This window comes from Stegostoma tigrinum, chromosome 19 (genome assembly GCF_030684315.1).
Source record: "Stegostoma tigrinum isolate sSteTig4 chromosome 19, sSteTig4.hap1, whole genome shotgun sequence".
NCBI classification, from domain to species: Eukaryota; Metazoa; Chordata; class Chondrichthyes; order Orectolobiformes; family Stegostomatidae; genus Stegostoma; species Stegostoma tigrinum.
This window is the reverse complement of record NC_081372.1, coordinates 30299190-30315209: the sequence shown is the minus strand read 5'-3', so window position 1 is coordinate 30315209 and position 16020 is coordinate 30299190. Positions and strand designations below refer to the sequence as shown.

Here is a 16020-nt window from a genome sequence, read left to right as displayed (position 1 = left end):
ATAATCCATTAAAAGAAAATCTACAAAAGTTAAAAGCCACTTGTGAACAAAGAGGTTGGGGAACAGCATAGAGTGTTGTGTTACAAGTAGTCAAATCATTAAAAGCCAGAAGCTAATTTTAATTAGCAAAACAAAAAGATATAACAGCAATCAAAAAGGCTGATAGAATTTTAAGTTTTATCTTAAGGGGGCTGAAAAATACAGAAGCTGCAAAATTTAAGTCTGAACGGCTGCACATTCTGGCTTCTATGGATATTAGTGAAGACATGTCATATATGGAGGGAGAATTGGTAAGTTTGCAGATAATACTAAAATTGGTCAGATGGGCCAATGGCTAAGGAGTGGCAGATGGAGTTTAAGTTAGATAAATGTGAGGTGCTGTATTTTGGAAAGACAAATCAGGGCAAGAGCTATACACTTCATGGTAAGATTCTGGGGAGTGTTGCTGAACAAAGAGATCTTGGAGTGCAGGTTCATAGTTCCTTGAATGTGGAGCCCCAAGTAGACAGGATAGTGAAGAAGGAATTTGGTATGCTTGCCTTTATTGGTCAGTGCATTGAGCATAGGAGTTGGGAGGTCATGTTGTGGCTATATGTGACATCTGTTTGACCACTTTTGGAGTATTGTGTGTAATTCCCATCTGCCTCCGAGATGAAGGATGGTGTGAAACTAGAAAGCATTCAGAAAAAATTTACATAGGTGTTGCCAAGGTTGGAGCATTTGAGCTATAAGGAGCGATTGAATAGGCTGGGGCTATTTTCCCTGGAGTGTCGGAGACTGAGGGGTGACCTTATAGAGATTTATAGAATCATGGGGGGCGTAGATAGGGTAAATTGGCAAGGTCTTTTCACCAGGGTGGGCATGTTCAAAACTAGAGAGAATATAGTTAAAGTGAAAGGAGAAGATTTAAAAGGGACCTAAGGCGTAACTTTTTCATGTAGAGGATGGTGCTTGTATGGAATAATCTGCCAGAGGAAGTGGTGGAGGCTGGTATGATTATAACATGTAAAAGGCATCTGGATGAGAATATGAATAGGAAAGGTTAAGAGGGATATGGGCCAAATGCTGAAAAATGGGACTGGATTTATACAGGGTATCTGGTCAGCATAGATGAGTGGAACCAAAGGGGTCTGTTTCCGTGCTGTATATCGCTATGACTTTGTGTGCCTGAAGTGTGTGGAGGAGGCAGAATCTGATACTACTCAGTGTGAAATGCTGATCCGGTGCTTGATCAACAACTTTGCAGCTTGCAGCTATTATTAATGTTTTTATAAACACTATGAGGAAGTCCTATTAGCAAAATTTGAAGGAAATAACTTAATACTTTCAGTTGTGGTGCTTTTGGCTTTCTTTCATTGTGAAAGAGCAAATGGGAGATATTATAGGACCTCTGAAAGCTGTTAAAGTCAGAAAGAGATGTTACTGATTTTTGAAACGAATGCAGAGGAAGTTGACGATTTTTTCAACAGAAAAAGCCTGTTGGTGTTCACAGAGCTTTATATTTGCAGTATGACAGAGGCATGAAACACAGAGAGGAGAGGAGGAAAAGGCTCAATAAGAGATTGTGTCTTGATGGAACTTAAGGGAACAGTTTTGCTATCACTTTCTCAGTAAATAGGATTGTTACAAATCACCAGGGAGTTGGGTACTGAGAACAGTGCCACCTCTTACACCAGCACCTACAGATACACATCAGGACAAGAACGGCGCTTGCAGCAACCTCAATGTGCCAGTCAGCCATTCTTACTAACCTTCAGTCAATGGGATGCAATAGACTATGTCTGCTTGGTGATAAGGGTTACTTGTTATTAACAGAATACAGAAAGGCAGATTTAAGTGAGGAAAGCTGGTAGAGTGAGAAGTGAGAATGGGAGAAAGGGGATTTGAGAAAGTACCTTGGACATGCCACCATTTGAAATGTTCTCCATAAAGGCAGATGCAATAAATTTAGCCATTGACACTTACAATGTAGAGTACAAATCTTCCAAAGAGATGATAAGAGCCAAATCTGCCTCTTCCTTGCCATGGTCTGGTCTGTCAGTGTAAAAGTAATATTACTCCTTCTGTCAAAGCCTTTCCCAAACAGCTTCTCTACCAGCTTCAACCTGAAAGTACCAACCTTTAAGAGGAGCAAGCTATCCCCCTTTAAGAATTGCAGGTTAATTGCAAGTTATGTTAGCAATGCATATACCTCGTATGGATTCATCCTGCTCAGCATTTAGCCTGAAGTGCATTTCATTGTGGACACAGTGGGATGCAAAAACAAAGTTGCTGGAAAAGCTCAGCAGGTCTGGCAGCATCTGTGAAGGAGAAAACAGGGTTAATGTTTCAGGTCCAGTGACCCTGCCTCAGTGAGCTGATAGCCATACTAGTCTAAAAATATCTGATCTTATCCGATCTCAGAAGCTGAGCAGACTCAGACCTGGTTAGTAGTAGGAAGGGACACCACCTGGGAATATCAGGTGAGGTAGGCTTTAAGGGTTTTCTTGTGGTGCAGTGTTAGGGTCTGTAGCCTGGTTTGGGAGGCCCATGTTCAAGTCCCACTTGCTCCAATTGAAGTAATATCTGAGTATTGGTTAATTAGGGAAAAACAGGCTAAAGAAAATTAAAATCACTGAGCTGAACAGGCAGCACAAGGTTTCCATACTACATGCATAATCTCAACTGTGTAGAAGATAACTATGCTAATTGAAACCTCAGAGTAGAACATTGGAACCTGAATTTTCTGTCAGCTCCTCTGATATTGGGTTTTAAGCCTCATGGTACCTAAATTAGGGGTTTAGGTTTACTTACATAGTAAGATTGTACCAGTCAGGTTCTTTATAAACCATCAGTGGAATTTGGAGCCTAAGATACAAGTGTGCCCTTGATACCTCTAGCTTCTAAATGAGCCATTTGCTTACATTCAGGTTTAATGGTATCCGTCTGAGATTGATATCCTTTTTTGGGATATTTCTGGGTCCTTTCCAAGGATCTCAATGAAGCTCATACCATCTTGGGTCAATTTAAACCCTGAGAAATGTAAAACCTTCTGGTAATTGTACAAAAATAATTCCTTGAATGTGGGGTGTGTGAAAGGCTGAACTTCCTCTCATCAAAATGTGGCATACCTGATAAGTTGAGAGAAAATCCAACAGCCTGAATGAAAATTGAGTGAGGATGGAAAATAGGAGATCAAATTGATCTTGAATCTTTGGAAAAGAAACTCAATGTGTAAAACAGGCTGTTAATTTGCTATCAGCCATTTTGTGCTGTAGCCTGAAACAACTTTCGCCTTCGTAGTGCCTGCACGGAGAATGCTAGACATATCGAAATTTAGTTCATATTCGACAGTCATGTACCCTTGTTTGCTTTATCATCAGAATTGCACCATGGAAAATGTGGCCTTGTAAGACTGATTTTTTTTTGTGACAGGAAACATTGTGCTTTGGTTGAACTATTTTAATCCCCACAAAAACAGATGTCTCTTCTGTCTGGGAGAACAGCATGTGAAATAAAATGAAAATCCTGTTGTGCATTTTTGATAACTACAAAAAGCTTAATAAGGTATAATTTTACAGGAACAAAATAGCCTAATTGTCTGTACATTGGCACTGACATAGTGCTAATTGATGTGGTGTGCTCTAGTCATTTACTATAAATACATCGCTTTTAGCGCAAAATGCAACTGTGATAAAGTCAAATCGACTAATATTTTACCCCATAACTAAGTAATGATGGGGGGTGGAATTTGATAGTGCTGCCTGCTGGTGTGAACTGGGTTCAGGGTGTGATCTCTGCACCAGCTGAGATATACCTTCTGGAACTTGAACTTCATTTAAATTAGATCAGTGATTGTGAATGTCTGCTGGATGTCTCCATTCAGCGACTGATGAAGCTGGTTTGAATTTTGGGCCCCTGGCATACACGCACAAAGTGGTCCATAATATAATTGGGTACGGGGTTGTCAATCAAGAGTGAGAGACGTAATGAAAAGAAGGTGGTGCTGTGTTGTTGGTGAGTCATTGGGAAGAAGCCAAATGGGGGCAAGCAACAGACTTTAGGACTGGCTCTATGACCCAGGCTCCATGATAAGTTTTTTGTTGAAGCTTGTGTTTTTTTATCCATATCTGGACTTAGCTGCCCTGCAGCATTTGCAATGAAATTCTTTTTTCTGCGGCAGTGTTTATAGGCAAAAAAATTATCACTTAGGAGGAGGCGTTCAGCTCACATTTCCTCTGGTAACTTTTCAATCTAAGCTATCAGGTTTGGACTTTCAGCTTATTCTCTTGGTTTAAAACTGGCATTATTAGTCAGCATAAGAGAACAAGATTTAGAGCTGGATGAACATAGCACACCAAGCAGCATCAGAGGAGCAGGAAAACTGATGTCTTGGGTCTAGGCCCTTCTTCAGAAATTTCTGAATCCCACAGGGATGCATAAAAAAATCACTACGCAAAAAATGTGAAATTAATACATGAAATGCTGAGAAAATCTCAGCAGGTCTAGCAGCATCTTTAGAGAAAGAAATGGTGCTAATATTTCAGGTCCAGTTGACTATTCTTTTGAACTGAAGGGTGCTGAAAAGTTTTGGTTTTTATGCTGTTGACAAAAAAAGGAAGGAGTTGTTAGTGGAACAGATGACAAGGACAACAAGAGCATAAGACACAGGAAGTGCTAATGCTAGCGAATGAGAAATAAAATTGCAAAATAGTAGGTATGTCTAGCAGAAAATATGTTAGCTTTGTTGTGAGCAAACCCATCTAAACTTGGAATGGGTTTTGGAAAGATAATGTAAACAAAGTGAAGGATAATATTCATGTTGTGAAATTGTCAATCTCAATGTTGAGTCCGGAATGCTGTAAAGTGTTTAAGCTGAAAATGAGGCATTGTTCCTCCAGCTTGCATTGAACTTTATGGGAACACTGCTGCTGGCGAAGACAGAAATATTAATAATGGGAGCAAGAATGTATTGAAATGGTGAGCAAATGGAAAGTCAGAGTTAATTTTTTGGACAAAGCAGAGGTGTTCCACAAAGTAGCCCACCAGAGTAGGGCTGGAGGAACACAGCAGGCCGGGCAGCCACAGAGGAGCAGGAAAGCTGACGTTTCAGATCCGAACTCCAAAATCGGCAGTTCTTCTTATCTCTGAGTAACCCAGTTTATGCTTGCTCTTACCAATGTAGAGACTCCACTTGGAGCAGTGAATACAGTAAATTAGAGAAAAAGAGACACAAGTAGATCACTGCTTGTCTGGAAATTGTGTTTGGTGCCAGGGGAGGGGAAGATGCATTTGGTAGTGTCACCCTGCTGGAGGTGGTGGAAATGGTGAAGGATGATCCTTCGAATGCAGAGGATGGTGACTCCAATAGTAAGAACAAATGGTACTCTATCATTGTTCATGGAGGGAGAGGAAGAGGTGAAGCTTGAAGTGTTGGACATGGTTGAGGGCTTTGTCATTCACAGTGTGGTTTTGGATCAGAGAATGAAAGGAAGAGAAGAGAAGGTCCAGTTGAAGGCAACAGTAGAATGTAAGTAGGAAGCAAAATCAATTAAGTTTTGCAATTCTGCAATGGGGGAGGAAGCAGTACTAGTTATTTCACCCTTGTGCCAGGGAAAGAGATGTGGGAGGGGTTGGAATGGAAATGAAACAAAGAATTTTTCACATACCCCATAACAAGACCAGCATAACAAAGAATTTATGCATTATTAACACTGTTATGTTCAAAGAAATCATGCATTTGTTACACTGGGTACTGATTCAACTATAAATAATTAGTGAACGGGATGTATCACTGACACAGCTGAGGTATCCCTGTTAAGAGACTAATAGCTGTGGACATCGCTATGTTGGTTTGCATAAAAGGCATGAGTAACGTCACTTCTGAAACAAATACACCAGTGTGTGATATGGCTCTGCTCCCTAATGAGAGTTATGACCAACATTAGCTTACAGCTAACCAATGTTATGATTATTATATTTTTAAATGAAATGGAAATTTGAGATAGTGGACAATAGTTACAACCTAATTAAACAAATGTATGGTAATGAGCACATTAACTTTTTCATTAATAAAGAAAAGACTTGCAGTTTTACAATGCCTTTTTGAGTCCTTTGATTTTCCCAAACACCAGTGAATTACTTATAAAGTACAGTCATTATTGTTATGTAGGTACACATGACCGCAATTTACATACATCAAACGAGATATTGATGGAGTTATCTGGGGGAGGAATGTTCACCAAAATGAATAGAATGTTTGTCTCTCCTGTGTATAGTGCTATGAGCTCTTTTACATGTACTTAAATAAGTAAAACCCACAAACAGTGCAATTGTTTATCATCTCACTAGATTGATATTATCTCTGACAGTATAGCTTTTGTCCATATAACGCTTATGACTTAAGCAAAGTTATGTATTTTTTGAATCAGCAACGTTTTACTCGGATGTAACAGCAATACCAAATGATTCAAGCTGGCACTGATTAATCTATGTTAATAACTAATAACATGCTATGCTTTAATGAGCCAAGAGCTCAAAACTACACAGAGAGATTGGCTTGAAACCTAGCATAGAATCAGTAGCATGGGATAATGCGTTAGTAAACCAGTTATAAAGCTAAAACACATGCATTAGGCAGTATTGTTAAATCTGTTGATCTAAAATACCCATATGCATGCTTACCAAATTTTTCTGCTTACTAGACTTTTCTGACACCTGCAAGTGGGGTAAGAAGATGACAGGCACCAACACTGACAACTGGGAGACAGTCTTTGATGATCATGACCTCTGGACGCTCTTATTTTGAAGGGTATTGGAGGGAGTGAAGAGTCCGGAAGAAGATTCATGTTACATTGTAACTTTAAGTCTTTTTCTCTCTCCTCAGATGTCGACAAACTTCATGAATTTTGCCAGCAGTTTGTCTTTTTATTTCAGATGCTTGGCACAGAGTTGGCCGCCATGGTGCATATCAACATCTTGTCAGATGGAAGGCTGCCACGGCCAACTACATAATTGGGAATTTTGGCTGTTGTGTTTGTTCCTGAATCTGCAATCAGTTTCTCTCACTTTCCAAACTTGATGATTTGTGTTTATTGCTTGTGATGTGACCTTGAGTTCTAATGAAGTAAACTGGAAAACTAAGTTAGATTTGTATGAAGATTTGTCTTAAATATTGAACTCCAAATATAACCTTGATAAGTAAATTCTATAGAATTTACTGGGTGACTCGTGACTAAAATGTGAAACTTTAATTCCTAATAGCTCCTATGTTCTATTTACTAAAGTAATCTTTATTTTAGTACAAATTGTTTGTATTATGAAAGATTTCCCAAAAATCTAGGAAATATTACATTGGTATATTTAAAAACATGAGTGAGTGGAAGTAACAATGTTATATTCAATTGAGAGGAAAAGCAGGTGTGGCTCATTATGATAATTAGTTGAATGGGACTGTAATTTAGTCAATGACCTGTAGTTATACAGTAGGCTAAGTGTATAAATAATTCATGTTTTAGAAAGGGCACCTTATGAATATGTTAATTGGACTGGGCTAGTAGATGATGGTATTGTGCAGTGCTGTGTTAGTTAGTAAATTGTTTTCTGCAGTTTGATTTCTAAATCTAAAGACAACTCCTCTAAATTTGTCAACCGGCCACTGAAGAACATTCAGAATCCTCAGCAAGTATTATGAATTCACCTCGCTACCTGCTTTTGCAAGAGTATTCTTGAAAAATGTGTGTGTGAAGCTGCTTCATTCCGTTATCTTGGAATTTTGTGCAACATGACCTCTTTTGCTTTGTGGAGCATGGTAAAATATTAGAATGAAGAAGAAGGTAATGACAATTAAATATTTTCTGATGATAACTCAGAAATATAAACTACTATCTTTGCAGAACTAGGCAGATGTAGTTATTATGCCACTAAGGATAATGTATTTCACAATTATGCTAATTTTCCTTAAATAATTACATATGCAAATTGGGTGCCTCTCAAAATAGATTTCCCCTTTTATCTAAAACATTTGAAGGGGATATTTATTAAGCGGAGCGAGAAAGTACATTGATTAATTTTGCTGACAATTTAAAAACGATGAATTACGTATTATGCTCCAACCCCATGAAGGGTGGGGAAGGATTAGAGGGAGTTAAAATATTAAAATACGGTGTGTCACTAACCAGCTGTAAGTGTGCCCAGTGCTTTTGTTGTAACAGTGATAAAAATAAGCTGTCAATTTTTGACTTCTGTCAGGTGATTTTAAGACCTGGAATGTTTCAAGGATTAATGCACCTTTTGAAGGAGGAAAAATATTGCCTAAGATGGCTGCATAATAACCTGATCAAGATTAGCCAAATGTCATGTAACCATCAATGAAACCATCAAAACCCAGTCTGAACTGAAATTAATATGTCTTTAAAATGATAAAAAATAGTCACTCAGATCTATATTTTCTATTTGATTTTAAACCTTTCTGAAGTTTTACATATTTGGATGAAAGACTCATGCTACAGGTTATCCAGCCTGAAGCTGGACAATGGAATAGACAAGTAAACTATATTTCACACACATAATTTTGGGCAGTGCACAGAGGGCAAGAATTAATTTTCTGCAGCAGAACTGAAAGACTCTCTTACTCCCTGCTTTCTTTTGTTTTTTTTCTTTTGGAGGCAATGCCTGGTGAAAAGCAAGTAGAGAAATGTCCACTTCCTAAAAGTTCAGAAGTATCTCCAAATCTCACAACTACCAAGGATATGTTACCCTATAAACAACTGTGGTCTCAGTTTAAATCTAACAATTAAAGGTCTCTGAAGGGCTTATAAACATTATACTCATAGTGTACTTTTTTGCACCAGATCCTTTTTAAAATTCATATTTTTCTTTTCTATGTGTTTAACACTGTGTTCATGTTTTTTTTCACTGAGTTAGTCAGTAATGAATGCCCACTTACTTTCACCCCAAAATCTTTTAATTGGCTCCTTAATTATGAACTACCAAAGTAAATTTTAACTGGAGAGTAATACAGCTACGTACTAAAAAGAATTAGAATTTTTTAGTTGTTGCCAACAGAGGGGTTTAAGAAGAAAGGAACCAACTCATATCTCCTTACCTGGCTGTGACACTGCTATTATGTTGACTGGTTTTATGTGGTGAAGACATGTCACCCTGGAGAGGAAAGATACTCCATTAGCCTGATCTGAATTTACTTTAGCAATTGTCATGGAAATTTCAGAGGATTTCTCCCAAGCTCTTGGCTTTCATGTCCCCCACTGCAGTTATCCTTTTTGATGTCTGTTAGAGCAGTTCGTGAGGGAGGTTGTTGATGATTCCCACAAAGTAAGCAGGGGGTGTACTTCTACATGAAAGGTGTTTTTTAAAAAAAATCAAAATTGAGATTAACATTCTACTTCAGTAGTAAAGAGGCTGTTGGAGCTGCTATCTTTTACATGGGATATTAAATGAAAGCATCTACTTTCTTATGCTGATATTGAAAATCAAATGGCACTTAACCAAAGAAGATTTGGGACATTATGTCCTGGTCAATTTGTGTCCCCAGTCAACATCATAAAAAAAAGAAAAATTTTGTGGTCATTGTCACATTGATATTTGTGGGATTTTGCTGTGCGTAAATTAATTGTTGTGTTTCTTACATAACAACAGTAACTGCTATCCAAATATAAACTAACTGGCTATAAAATGCTTTGAGATATCCAAGAGTCATGAAAACCTTCCTTTGTTTTCTCTGGTGTTGACCAAATGTGTTCTGAAGGATATTTATCAAAGGGGTGTCACAACAGGTTTCAGGCTCTTAATTTACTTTTGCCAGGGATCAAATGCCCTTTTTTAGGTGTACATGCAGGGCACACAAAAAGTAATAGACCTGACAAACTTATTTGTGGGATGAATATCTGAGCAGATTGGTTATATTCATCCTTCTATTACATAGATATACTAAAAAAGCAGATGCAATGTATACCAATCCCATTCATTTGCTATTTTTTATTATTCTGTTATGATAATAACATTTAAAAATCATTCATTATGGAGGAAAAAAACGTTGGTGTAGCTACCATATGCAACTATTATGAAAATTTATTTTGTTTATTGTGTCTTGTGAAAGTTTGAATGAGTATTAAAAAAACTTGCTTATGATTTTCTAGTTGTATCAACCATGGGAAACCTTCACAATTATGGATACACCCTTGAATTACTCAGAGCAGTGCAAACAAAACTAAAATTCTGGAAATTGCATAGTACATCTAACAAATGGTGAATACCCAAATAATTAACATGCTCTTTCCCTTCTCAGATCCTCATATATTTCCAAAGATTTTTTACATTTATTTTGGATTTTTATCATTTATAGATTTCTTATAATCCCATGAAGTATACAGATAATTTTCATCATTCAAATTGATAACATCACCCTTTTCAATAAACCAGACATTCACCCTTTTCAATTCTAAATGCATTAATTGAAATTGAAGCAATCATGCTGGCTGGAAATCTCCTTCATAAGTTAATAATATCAAGTGTAATCCATTTAACACCAAGATTTCAATTCATTGTAATTTTATCTTCTTTCTTGCCCTATAGTCCAGGAAAGTAACTCTCTGTATTCACCTCATACTGACCCTGCCTGATCGTAATTGAAGGAACTTGGTTGTCCTTCCACTACTTCTTATAGAACAGAAAATGGGAGCATTCCTTCTGGCTCCAGGTAATTTGTGTCAGCAGCCTCCAGTGTTCCCTGTGAGGATCATTGGTTGGCCTGCTTTAGAATCAAGAATTCCTGAGCAAATCATTCTCTTGCATTCTTACATTACAACTGTGGCTACTTTTCAGCACCAACTAATTGGCTATAATATGCTTTGAAATATCTAGTAATCATGAAAATCTTTCTTTGTTTTTTCTGGTGTTGACCAAAAGGGTGATGATGGTAAATAATGCACTGAAACAGGCATTAAGGCCCTGATTGATACATTTAAGTGGCCTACCACCTTTTCCAGGAATGTACTGAAGACACTTGACAGTTGTCACACTTTTGGGAGAAACAAAGCATGATAAATCACACCTTAAAGTTTTACTCTCCAATGTTCATTTTTGCCTTAAAATGTGTACCACAAGGATCAGTGGCTCCCATTTCATGATTTTCCAGATATATTTTTGTTAATACTGGCCTTTATCAATGCCTCAGACATCTCATCAATATTTTACAGAATGTTCATGTCATTCTCGACCTAATTAAACAATCTAACATTTTTCTTGACTTAGTGATTACTGCTTTCAATGTGTCTATGCTTTCTATTTCTGGTACAGCTACATACCCAGGTTTGTTTCCTGCTGCTCTGCCTAATGATCTTTGCTTCACTGTGTAATTACACTTTCTATTCATAGCAGCAATATACATTGTCTTACTTGTCCCAGTGATTTCTAATGTATCAATATTCCTGCTCAAGTACACTGCCAAAATTAAGTGCATAATCCCAGCAACATACTCTGTGGACAATGTTTGCCACTTCTGTTGTCAGTATCAGTAAGTTTTATGTTGATTTGAATTCCTAGAGCACTTTTTGAACTGCAAGATTTCGGCCACTTGGAAAAGTTCATATTGCAGCTGTGAGTGAATCTGCCCAGCCTGTTGTTTCTGTTTTTATTTTAGCTAACATATTTGTTTTGCTGATCCTAATCAGCAACATGATGTTGATGTCTGTTTGTTGCACAAAAATTTGCAAATGTGTAACTTTGGGATGATAAGGTCTTGTGGCAGATAGATCTTCACATAAACCACGAGTGACTTCTTTCCATTTTAAATGCTTAGCCTTTATTTTTCTTCAGTTTGCTACTTTTTAGTCAAGATTTGATTCATTTATACTTCCCAAACACAACCGAGCACGACCAATACTTTTTGTGAATTTATCAACAGATTTTACAATGTTTACATCTGAAATAGCTCTGCAAATAAAGCTGTGTAATGCCTATTTTGTGCCATCCGTTAATTTAAAAAAACATATGGTGGTCTGGTGACATACACTGCAACTTGTGCTACCTGTTAAAGAGAATTGGCATGTTGATTTTATAGGATGCAAACTCAGGACCTTAATGCTGATATTCTGACTAAAGTTCTCATACAGCCTGTTAACGTTTGTTTCCTTTTCAGTAATGCTGTCAGAGCAGTGGTATATTTCCAGCACCTTTTACTTCTGGGGTGTAACTTATAAGACTCTGATTTTTATTCATTAGCCAATCCACTATTCATGGTGGTAGACTTTCCCCGGTGCCATGGGCACTTATTAAATAGAATCCACCTGCATCTTGCCCATAAGATTTCCAGATCTCCCTTATCATTAAATCTGTTTCTGATAAATCACTTGAGTCATTTAAAAGCCTTTTTTCCTGTTAGTAACAATGGCCTGGAGTTTCTTGAATAAACTGCAAATTCTCAAAAACTGGTGCTGTTTGCTCACTGCTAGGCAGGACACTTGCATTTAAAAGTGCAAAAATCCTGCCATGTAAAATTCCCACTCCGACTCAACAATGTGCAAATACTGTTGCATTGTGACGGCTGGATCCTATGCATTTTCAGCACCAATCCAGCACATTTATGATAGTTGAGAATAAAACACAAGAGTAAAATTGCCACATTACGTGTCAGAAGCAGTTCAGCCTTTCATTTACAGAATAATTACATGCATCAGGTTAAAATATACAGTGTTCCAGTATAAAATGGCCCCTTGATGTTTGATAATTTATCCGGTTGACTTAATAGTTTTTACAGTTGTGGATCTTGTAGCTAGCAACTTCACAGCACAGTAACTGAGACAGATTCTAAGTTGCTTTAGTTGGGAGTCCAAATCTATTGCTAAAAGCTGAACCATGCCGCTAAACAAAAAGGGCTTTTTCTACAGTGTTTGGTGCTCCAGCAGTAGAGATGTGTTATGAACAAGTTTTTGCATTTTTAAGTGTCTGCAATAAATATTATTCAAATCAGGATGAAGTAGAAAACAGACCAGATTTCACATGCCCTGATCAACTGAAATTTCTGCTACATGTTGTACAATTTAATTAGCACTTATTTCTGGTGAAAAATAATGTTAATAAGGTATAAGAGTAGCACAAAAGAAAAACAAAATTGCAGATATTGGCCATGAGCCAAATGTTACACAGTCCTTAATACAAAGTGAAATTTGTGATTTGTTTGTTGCTAGAAGTTGAAATTTGCTTCATTTGAGTAAGCAATTTTTGCATTCTAGTCTTTTGAAGCACTTCACTCATATACATGTAAGTAAGAACTCATATGATTATAAAAACACCAGTCATTTAGCAGTAGATTAAATCTATGGGGATTTCAGTTTGATTTAATAGTCCAACAGTATGCCAGAGAATGTACTGGAGTCACACACTGATGTAGAAAGATTCTCAACTAAAACGAAAATAGTATGGATGCTGAAAATCTGTAACAAACTGTATGATGAGGTCTGTAAGATCTGTGTGAAAATGCTGGAGAAACTCAGCAGTTCTGAAAGCTTCTGTGGAGAAACTGAGTTACGGTCTTGCACCTGAAGTTCTGAAGGACAGTCATAATGGACTTGAAACACTACCATGGTTTCTCTTGCCATAGATGCTGCCAGGCAAGCTAAATTTCTCCAGCATTTTCTGCGGTTATTGTAGGAAGATTGTCACCACACTTACGGCAGACTTCACTTTTCAGATTCAAAGGTTTTGCTTTTTTTTAATGTTCTGACGAAAAGAGGTCCAGCTTTATTCATATGTCATTTACAAATTTGAGTTCCTGTTTCCAAAATAATGTGCACTAAATACAATGGGAATGGAATACAGAACCATTTTGGAAAAGACACAACTGCTTTTTATTAATAATTTTATGCAAATTTCCCCTTATTATGCAGTATTATACTATCATTACAAAGATGAGAAAAAGAATGTGGTCAGATGATCATGTTGCATGTGTATTAGGCCAATTCTTTAGTAAATTTAGGCAAGAAAGTCCTCTGAAGAGGCAGCTTTATCACTTAGGCTGAAATTGCTTTTAGAATGGGTTTAGAAGACACTCTAATATACAAATGGCAAGACTCATAGAGCTAATAGCTAAGAGGATAAACACTGAATATACAAAGGGCAATTATCAGTAAAATAATTTTTTCGATCTTGCATCTTTTCAGACTAAAGTCATGTGACTTTTATTTCTTCCTCCTATCTTTGGCACACCTTTTGGATTCAACACCTCCCTCTTTGTAACAGATTAAACAAAGAACTGCAAATGCTGGAGATTTGAAACAAACAAAAACAGAAACTGCTGTCAAAACTCAGCAGGTCAGGCTGCATCCGTGAGGTCAAAACAGAGTTAACATTTGAGTCAAGTGACTCTTCATCAGAATCAGCTTCCTCCCCGCAGATGCTGCCTCCTTCTTTATAGTGAGCCATGCAAAGTCTAACAATTTTATCAGAATCCCTTCGAAGAGTGTAGAGGAAGGGTTAATTTTAAAATGCATTTATGAGATTCAGATAGTTGGAGGACTGCTTTAAAGCATTTATGCATTCTAACTTTGCTGCTGATTGTGTTGGTTTCATCAACCCTTTATTACAGTCATGTAGGTTATATTTAGGGATTCTGTAAAGTTGTTATTAGCCCTGGCTTGGGAGCATAACACTGAGATGGAGATTTTACTCCTGGTGGAAAGCCAGTAGGATATCAAAGCTTTTCACTACTGGTTTGCAATAGACAGTCTGGTCCATGATCTCCTACAACCTCTTCCATCAGGGAGTAGATACAGAAACTTGAACACACGCATCAGCAAGTTCAGGAGCAGCTTCTTTCCAGCCATTAACAAACTGATGAATGGACTGTCTACCCTCAAATAATGCTGATCTTGCCAATGTTGATCTCGCCTAGCGCACGCCCCATGCAATGTAACCTGTATGCCTCTGTCTAAATTTTTTTACAACCTTTGATCTGCACATCCTTGCTTAATATGATCTGCCTGCACTGCTCGTAAACAAAGCTTTTCACTGTACTCCGGTATACGTGACAATAAATCAATCAATCAATTTTAAGAGTTCGGCCAGATTGACATTTCACTGCTTAGCTGCCCGCCCAAAATGACCATCCACAGGCAACTCACAGATGGTGAACTTAGGAAAACTAGATAGTCCATGGCTTCACTGTGGGTGATGGAAGAGTGTTCCTGCCCTTATTGGCTCAGCATTTATAACCAAATGATATCATAATACCCTGACTTCCATTACCCAAGAGACCACTACCTGAATTAGGTGGGAGTCTCTACAGCTCGAGAAAACAATTATATTAAAGTGGCTACATGTAATACTGTTCTTACTAAATATCTGATTATTTGGTGTAGAAAACACAAGACTGAATTTTCATTAAGACAGAGAGAATTTCCAGGTTAGCAAAAATGGTGCTGGAACTCTGATCCCAGAAGGCCTGGCCCTGAACTCAGCTCCCACCATTTTCTGTGGAGATTGCAGTTTACAAATCTATGGTTCATGGAGCTACTGCAAATATTAATGTTCATTTCAGGTGAAGGTCCATAGCTTGCCTCACTCATCACCGTTGTTGTGGCTGTCTCCTTCCAGGTTATATCTGTCACTTCCTGAAACCAAAATCTGATTGTCCAGAAAAAATTGACCAGAGTCAAGTTTGCGGAGCTGGGAACTTATCTGACTGTGGGCTGAAACATAGCCTCAGTTGTTAATGCTATTTGTGTGACTAAAGCTGGCAACCTGATCTCAAGGAAGAGAGCAATAGACTGAATTTGAATTTTAAAGAAGGAAAGTTTTGTTATTAAAAGAGAGAAAGAGCTAACTTACACATTCACATTTTACACTCTGCTGCACTGAGAGATGATCAATGTTTTCATGTTTTCATCATTTCTCCTTAGCTTCCAAAGCCAGCACAGACGTTCATAGCAGAAACCATAACACTGCATTTGATCTTGTTCTTCCTTCAGCAATAGGACAGTGCCTCTGTCAGTCTACACAACTGCAATTTATTATCTCTCGCTTAGA

At 37.6% G+C, this 16020-nt stretch overlaps 1 long non-coding RNA gene and 1 pseudogene across 1 annotated transcript in view; both read left to right on the top strand.

Moving 5' to 3' along the window:
- Positions 1-2355: 2355 nt before the first annotated feature.
- Positions 2356-2474, top strand: LOC125461647 (5S ribosomal RNA; annotated as a pseudogene).
- A 5126-nt stretch (positions 2475-7600) lies between these two features.
- Positions 7601-16020, top strand: part of LOC132210724 (uncharacterized) — a 70356-nt gene continuing 61936 nt past the window's right edge. Inside the window, exon 1 of the long non-coding RNA XR_009446904.1 lies at positions 7601-7814. This is a non-coding gene — a long non-coding RNA (uncharacterized LOC132210724). The remainder of the gene's footprint in view (positions 7815-16020) is intronic.